The following is an 8351-nucleotide window of genomic DNA, read 5'->3' on the forward strand; positions in this document are numbered from 1 at the left end:
CATAAGACAGAGAGACTTTGATATTGTGAGGTGGTTGTTCTAACTTGTTCATCAATGATTTTATCTTCAATATATGTTTGCAGTCTAACTAAGCAAATGAAGATGACAGAGGAAGCCAGAGAAATCGGGTGTTAGAAAACCTAAAGACTTTCCTGTCTCAGAAGAAGCTCAACGGGTGCTGTACCGGTCCGTCGTGGTGAAGAGAGAGCCGAGTCAAAAAGCAAAGCTCGGTCATCCGGGAGGGACTCAGAGTAGAGCCGCTGCTCCTCCACGTCGAGAGGAGCCAGTTGAGGTGGCTCATTCATCTGGTAAGGATGCCTCCCTGGTGAGGTGTTCCGGGCACGTCCCACCGGGAGGAGGCCTCGGGGAAGACCCAGGACACGCTGGAGGGACTATGTCTCTCGGCTGGCCTGGGAACGCCTTGGGATTCCCCTGGAGGAGCTGGAAGAAGTGGAGAGGTTTGCTGCTGTTTTGGAGAGGGAAGTCTGGGCCTCCCTTTTGAAGCTGCTGCCCCTGCGACCCGACCCCGGATAAGTGGCAGAAAATGGATGGATGGATGGATGGATGGATGGATGGATGGATGAAGAAGATCTGACTCCACCAGATCACCAACCAGCTCTGAGGATGAACCTCCACATCATCTTCATGATGTAAGTTTGTTTTTTCATTGAGGAGCTAGCTACATTTTCAACAACATCAACTGCTGTGTTACCAACACTAAATGCTTGATAAACATGATTTGATTTAAAGATAACTGGACATAATTTTTCCTCTTGTTAATCTAACATTTCTCTTTCATACATTTTATTTGTTTTTGGCTTTCAGGGCCCTGTGATGGACTGGTGACCTGTCCAGGGTGAACCCTCCCTCTCATCTGATGGCTGCTGGAGATGGGCACCACCAACCCCCCTCACCACCCTGCAAGGATCAGTGTGTTCAGATCATGGATGGAAAGATTTTAAGGTAGTTTGTCTCCTTAAGTCCACACTTAAAACAGCTACATAGTTAATACCAACATCAACTGACTCTATGACATTGCTGACTATTTTTTTTTCTACTTCTAACATAAACAGGCAAAGAAGACACCCACAAATGTTTTTCCACCCCAGGCATCCGGTCCCAATCATCATCAGTTCTTATGATGTCACATACATGGCGAGTCCACAACGTCTTAAAATTATAAGTATTCTTTTTTTATTAGCCATTTTTCTCTTCTCTTTAAATACAAATGCTTTCTGTGTTTAATTGCTCTATTGTTATTTTTTGTAGGTTTCTGTAAGGTGCAGTGAACGGGAATGTTCTGTTGTTGATCCTCACTTCCATGTTTTATTGTCACACTTAAATTTTCATGTTCATGTGTTCACTTTTGATGTGTAAACTGATAATTTATGTAAAGTTCATAAAGTTGTGAGTAAAATTGGACAATTTTAAAATGTCGGTAATAAAACAAAATATTTGAATTACCTTGGGCATCTTGTGTAATTAATCTTTCCATGTAATTTTAGCATGTAAGTACTGCAGTGTAGTTATGCATGTCATGTACAAAATAGGTACGTAGGAATAAAGACTTTCACGAGTAATTAAAATTGTAGTTTATTATCAATAGCAGGAAATCAAAAATAAAAAGTGTAACTTAAATACATTACTAATATATTAATAGTATATTTAAAATATATTTGATGTATATGAAATATATATTTTTAATATAATTCTGAGACAGAATTATTACACTCAAAATATAATAATTATATCAAAGTATAATAATAAAGATCTGAAATGTTATATTTAAAAAGTATACTTTAAGTACACTCTAAGTACACTTGAAGTTGTTCCAAAAAAGTACGTATAGTATACTAAAATATACTATTAGTTGTAATTTAATACTATTTAAATACTACTAACGTGTACTAAGCACAACATTAGTTGTTCTAAAATAGTACGGTTTAAGTACATCGATAAAAGTATGTTAAAATTTAGTATACTTTTTATTCACCTGGGTGTAACGCAAACCGTAAACTTTATACGAGCTAAAGGGTTAACTCAGGGGTCCCCAAACTTTTTCCTGTGACGGCCACATAATTTTTCCCTTCTCTGGTGGGGGCCGGAGTCAGTTTGTAACAGAAAAAGTGTTACACGTTTATCACCTGCGCTGCCGGAAATTGTTGACGGGGGACGTTACCCAGAAAGCACATGGGCAAAAACCATTAGTGAAACAGTCACTTGGACTGATTAGTATATATTCCATTGAGGGAAAGCAATTTCCATCCATCCATCCATCCATTTTCTTCCGCTTATCCGGGGTCGGGTCGCGGGGGCAGCAGCTTCAGAAGGGAGGCCCAGACTTCCCTCTCCCCAGCCACCTCTTCCAGCTCCTCCGGGGGAATCCCAAGGCGTTCCCAGGCCAGCCGAGAGACGTAATCCCTCCAGCGTGTCCTGGGTCTTCCCCGAGGCCTCCTCCTGGTGGGACGTGCCCGGAACACCTCACCAAGGAGGCGTCCAGGAGGCATCCTTACCAGATGCCCGAGCCACCTCAACTGGCTCCTCTCGACGTGGAGGAGCAGCGGCTCTACTCTGAGTCCCTCCCGGATGACCGAGCTTCTCACCCTATCTCTAAGGGAGAGCCCAGCCACCCTGCGGAGGAAACCCATTTCAGCCGCTTGTACCCGTGATCTCGTTCTTTCGGTCATGACCCAAAGCTCATGACCATAGATGAGGGTGGGAACGTAGATCGACCGGTAAATCGAGAGCTTCGCTTTTTGGCTCAGCTCTCTCTTCACCACGACGGACCGGTACAGCGCCCGCTTCACAGTAGACGCTGCCCCAATCCGCCTGTCGATCTCCCGTTCCCTTCTTCCCTCATTCGTGAACAAGATCCCCAGATACTTAAACTCCTCCACTTGAGGCAGGACGACCCCCCTGACCCGGAGAAGGCACTCTACCCTTCATATGTTAAAGCAACTTTAACATATGAATCCCTCATATGTTAACATAAAGACTCGTTTTAAAGTATAAGCTGCTACTTACAGGCAATGCGTGCGTTCATCTGCTCTACCGCTAGCAGCAATGCGCCATGCAAAACAAAACACCCACAGTTTACAGGACACACTGCTAAAGAGCCCCCTGGTGGTTAGAAAAATCCACTTATAAACTGGAAAATACAATATATGAAAACAAATCTGAATGCTCTCTGGTATTGTTCAGCGGGCCGGATCCTGCTCGCGGGCCGTAGTTTGGGGACCACTGGGTTAAATCATCGGCAGTTTCGGTCCTTTGTGCAGGAGATAGATTCAGAATTTGCCGACATTCCTTATCATACAGAGGTGCGTTGGCTAAGTCGGGGAAAAGTTCTCAACAGAGTTGTTGAGCTCAGCAACGAAATCTGTCAGTTCATGGACAGTAAAAGAAAAGACTCCACCGTTTTGAGAGATGAAAAATGGAAGTGCGAGTTGGCGTTCCTGGCTGACGTAACAGCTCATCTTAACGCCTTAAATCTGCAGCTCCAGGGACGTGACCTGATCATGATCAAGTCACGTCCCTGGAGCTGAACATGATCACTGACATGTATGACGCGGTCAGTGGCACAACTACACATTATTTAGGTGGAGGTGGATTCAGGTGAGGAAAAACTGTTCTTATCTATCGATTCAGTATTTTTATTATACAGACATTAGGCTGTTGTTGTTGTGCTGTTAGTTAGCTGCTAGCTAACGACTTTGCTAGCAAAACTAGATAACTGAAAAGCTTCTTCCCTGTGTACGAGGCACATCGCCCATCCAAAACTTATCATCTCCATAATGGATATATGTCCGATCTTCTAATTTCCTTTGCTGCATAATGTACATTGCATTTATTCTGGCATTAGGTAAATGTATCTTGAAGGTGTATAACACTTAAATAAAAGTCCAACAAGGATGTTCGTTTAGAATTAAAAATAACTCACCCTGAATTACCATGATAAATATAAAGTGTGTAATTAATGAAGGGGGAGAAAACTCAACCCAGACTTTAAGTTTAGGGTCTGGTTCGCAGAGTATGCAGTTAAAATTACTGCCCCTTTATTTTTACTTAACTTCAGTTAAGTAAAAATAAAATTGTAATAAAAACTTTTGGAATTGTAATGATTTCTTTTTTAAAAACAAGTCGTTTTGTTTAAAAAACTTATTTTTAATTAAATAACAAATTTTTGTCTTGTGTACTTAAAAAGTTTTATTTGCATACATCAGAATTCTTTTGTTGCGATTTTGGGCCCTGCCCCCCGACATCACGTGAGAATCACAAGCAAAACTTTGAGTCAAACAAAAACTTAGAATATCAAGAAAAGATTTCTGACATGCACAAATAAGTTTGTTTTGCAAAAAAAAAAAAATCACTTCATGAGACAAATGTGTGATTTAAATGTTTTAAAAAAATTTTTTTAAGCAAAACTCATTAGGCTTTTCTCATGGATGCTTTTCTCATGCATTAACAATTCAATTTTTGCTTTTGTTTTTTTTCTTTTTTCTGCAGTTCCACCTTAAAATTTGATGCAGCTCTGCTTTCCTGAATGGACCATCTTCATCTCCACTGCAGCAAACAGGCAGCTCTTTTTTATAGATTACAGTCCACTAAAAGGTTGCATTGTGCCCTTGTTTATATTTTTAATAGTGTAATTCTGTAAAGACAAAATATGTAAATCAGAGCTAGACCGCTAGATTTACATATCTTGCTAAATTGCAGGTTTAAATATTGCAATACTTTCCTATAACAAAATAGACCTGCAGAAAGAAATTACTAATAAAATATCTTACATATGCATAGTTGTATGCTCTATGTAGAGATTCTCCTTAGCTTTGGTTGTACATCTCACAATTTTGTAATTTATCATTGTTTATTAAACTCTGGAAGCTGTGTGGCTTTGTTAATATTCTGTCCTAGAATGCGTTAAGATGTGCCCTTTTTTTTTTGAGCACCTGCCCCTTTAGTGGTCTCTGCACGGCCCTGCTGATACGTCATTGTGCCTGCTAAACACATAACGCTGAGTGGAGTGGTGGACCGCAATAGGCGAGAGCGGTCCATGAGGCGTCTATCCTTATATTATGTCTATGGTATATGCCACGAGAGGTGGTGACGTATTTCCGTTTGAATTTATGCCACATAGATTGGTTCCGGGTCCTGCTTGCTCCTATTGTTTTTAGCCAAAGCTGCAAGGTCTGTACAATGAAAAATACGCAAAACTTAAAATATTTGTGAACTACTGGTACAACAATCGAGTTTTTTGGTGTGTCATTGTGTCCAGTAATTAGCCGGTACCATCCAGTGCTTAGTTTAATTTTCCTGCTGATATCAAGGAGACAGCGGACTGTAGCCAAAACCTAGCCACTACAGCTAACACACGGTTTGTAGCTGCCTGCTATTTCAAAGCTTGAGGATATTGTAGATCCAGCATCAGAAATGGGAAGACGGAGGTTAAAAGGGAGCTGTACGCGCTTCGTTCAGTGGAATAATTTGTTGGAGGAAAATAATGCGGGAGAAAATCCACTGCTATGGGAACAGGCTGAGAAGAAAGGCAGCGATTTGGCACAAGGTAAGTCAATACGTGTGTGGATGCGTTTGTGTTATACGGAGTATGAAAGTATTTTTAGGCAACTCCTTAGTTTTTGTTTATATGACAATTATATAAAATATATTTAACATGCAGTCGGAGCGCCCCACCGATACTGAGCACGGTAATTTAAGAACAGCCGAGAGCAGCAAGCTTCACCCCGATCCAAACCACACAAGAAGTCAGTCAGATAAAGGTCCAAAATCTTCGCTTTACAGCCGTTTTAAGTTGCACCAATTCACATAAAAAACCCACAGAACAAATGGTCCAAATAACGTATTTCCCGAAATTTCCCAAATACCGAAAATATGACATCTACCTTTGCTGTTTCATAATTATTATCCACGTTAGAGTGAATTTTTCGACTTGGCTGCTATAATCTGTTCTTGCATTACGCAATGTAATTTCTTTTTTTTTTTTTCCCCTCTGAGATTCTGTTTAGAAAATGAGGCTATGAAGTTACATCCTCCCGCTGCTTTTTGTTTTTAAAATGGTAAATTTAGGTTTCCCTCGACTTTTATAAACTAATACCTCTTCTATGTATCATTTTTTATATTAGTGTTGGCACAAATATTAGGCGAACACTGTGCTTTGCCTGCTAGTAGTTTAAATTAATTTAAGCTGCACACTTTCAAAAGAGTATTCAGATTTTAACATGCATTTTCTAAGTAGTAAATATTTCAGTTCACTCTTACTCAGTAACTTGAGTGTTGTTACACCTCTGAAACATTTTTTGCAGTTTCTTTGTGACACCAGAACTATTTCACTTAAGCATTTAATTTCCTGAGATATTGTCAATTTATTTTCAAGCAAAACTCTCAAAAAGAGCTTAGGGTTTATTAGTTTTGATTACGTTGTGCAGCTAAATATGAACGCTTATTAGTTTTTTGTTTGTTTTTAATTTTTCAGGTTTGCATCGCAACACCTCGTGATGTGTTTCTGAGCCATGATCGTTGTGCCGATTACCTTTCCATTGGATCCAAACACCTGGACCAGCTGACGGCGTCCATCAGTCCACGGTTTGCTGGATCATCACAACGTGGACTAACTTTTTATTTACAGTACTTGGTTAAACTATGATCTTGAAACCAGACCACCAGATCTGCAAAAATCTACCTGCAGACTTTGTTGGCTACCCTGACACTGCAGTCATCCTGGACGGGGCTGAGCCTGTCTTCCTCTCCTCCAGAGTGACGAGTTTTCATCACCAGTAAAGACAAACAAGTCTGATGTCTGATTAGCTGCTAGGAAGTATATTATATATTCACTGTTCATTTTGCTATCCTGTTTGTACCTACAATAAAATTGAATCTCATTTGTAATACTCCAATTTCACAAACCTTTCTCTGTGTTTACGTTATATCAAGTATTTGCATGTAGATCAGGAATTCAAGTTAGATGTTAAAATGCACCACTTTTAGGTAATACCAGCAAAAAAAAATTAATATTAAGTAATATGCAGTTAGTCATATAATTTAATATACTGAATAAGGCTGGATGATATGACTTGCAAGATTATTTTCCATACCAGATTTGATTTTAATCGATTCCTACGGTCCTCAATTTCTATAATAAAATCACAGAAATTATTTTCAAAAAGTGACTTTATTTCAACCATCTGTTCTGTGAGTTGTATAAGGGAGCATTATGGTCAGGCTACAAGAAATTTTAATTGCAAGAATGCAGTCATCGTTACAGCAGAATAAAGAAGCAATTTTATAACAATGTCGTAAAATTACAAGAAGTTGTTTTAATGAGAAATAAAGATTCAGATTGATCTGACGAAACCAGCTCAGTCCATATGGTTCTGACATTTGTCAGTAATCAAGAGGATGTACATTTCCACCTCAACTGGCCAGGTAAGCATTAAGGTAAAAATAAAAATAAAAAATAGAGCAAATACTGTATACAAAATGGAAAAAGAGCAACTGATAGAAATACTTTCTATATAAAGAAAAGCAAAAAAGTTAATAGCTGGAGAAAAGTTGTTGGCAACATTAGCTCAGCCAATATCTCCCTCCAGGAAGCAACCAAACAGAACTCCTGTCCAACTCCAACTATATTATAGATAAAAAAAGAGAAAGAAAACGGAAAGTTAAAATAACACAAAATGCCAATTTAATAATTCAGATCTAATGCATTCTGGAATCTATTGACATTTTACAAATTTCACAAATCAATTAGAAGGTTTCACAAATGTTTTATTTATTCTGCTGTTAGTACAGAATAATTTAGTTAGGTTTGAAATGTATAGGTGTTGTAGTTTAACACATTAAAAAAGCTCAACATAGTGAAAAATTAGGAGTAATAGCCCTTTAGCTATTTTCCGAATTAGATGCTACATTCAGAAGCTAACTTCAGCTTCCTTCGACTGATAGGTTGGGCACAATATAGACAGGTCTATATATGTTTATATATCTATAAAGCATAGATATGTAGATTGCACACTGCACGGATAATCAGAACACTTAACGCTTACATAGCACCTTTGTAAGCTTGTCCCTGTTAGCTACTTCAGACATATGAGGCATTATGGTGAATACAAACGATTTATTAACTTACCTTCAAAGTTATTGTGAAGTTTGACACACCCAGCTTAAATCCTTTGTTGTTGGTGGTGCGTTTCAGAACGTCTGAATAATTCTATAAGCATCATTAATAGTCCTACAGCGATGAGGAGCCACTGTTAACGTACTGTTGCCTGCGCACTGGAACCATTCTATGTGGCAAAAAAATGCGGAAGTGCTAAAACGGAAATCCGTGGGCTATA

At 39.0% G+C, this 8351-nt stretch overlaps 2 long non-coding RNA genes across 3 annotated transcripts; both read left to right on the forward strand.

Annotated features, from left to right (window-relative positions):
• The first annotated feature begins 567 nt into the window (after positions 1–567).
• LOC145548472 (uncharacterized) lies at positions 568–1464 on the forward strand. 2 transcript variants are annotated; one of them, XR_014084484.1, is made up of 3 exons: positions 568–650; positions 826–963; positions 1074–1464. It is a non-coding gene; the product is annotated as an uncharacterized LOC145548472 (long non-coding RNA). The 2 variants fall into 2 exon arrangements; XR_014084483.1 differs by lacking the exon at positions 568–650 and having other exon boundaries at positions 723–963.
• Positions 1465–4466: 3002 nt separating this feature from the next.
• LOC145548651 (uncharacterized) lies at positions 4467–6903 on the forward strand. The gene is made up of 2 exons (XR_014084661.1): positions 4467–5563; positions 6491–6903. It is a non-coding gene; the product is annotated as an uncharacterized LOC145548651 (long non-coding RNA).
• Positions 6904–8351: the final 1448 nt, after the last annotated feature.

The sequence above is a fragment of the Poecilia reticulata genome, chromosome 18 (assembly GCF_904066995.2).
Source record: "Poecilia reticulata chromosome 18, P_reticulata-male-v2, whole genome shotgun sequence".
Classification (NCBI taxonomy): domain Eukaryota; kingdom Metazoa; phylum Chordata; class Actinopteri; order Cyprinodontiformes; family Poeciliidae; genus Poecilia; species Poecilia reticulata.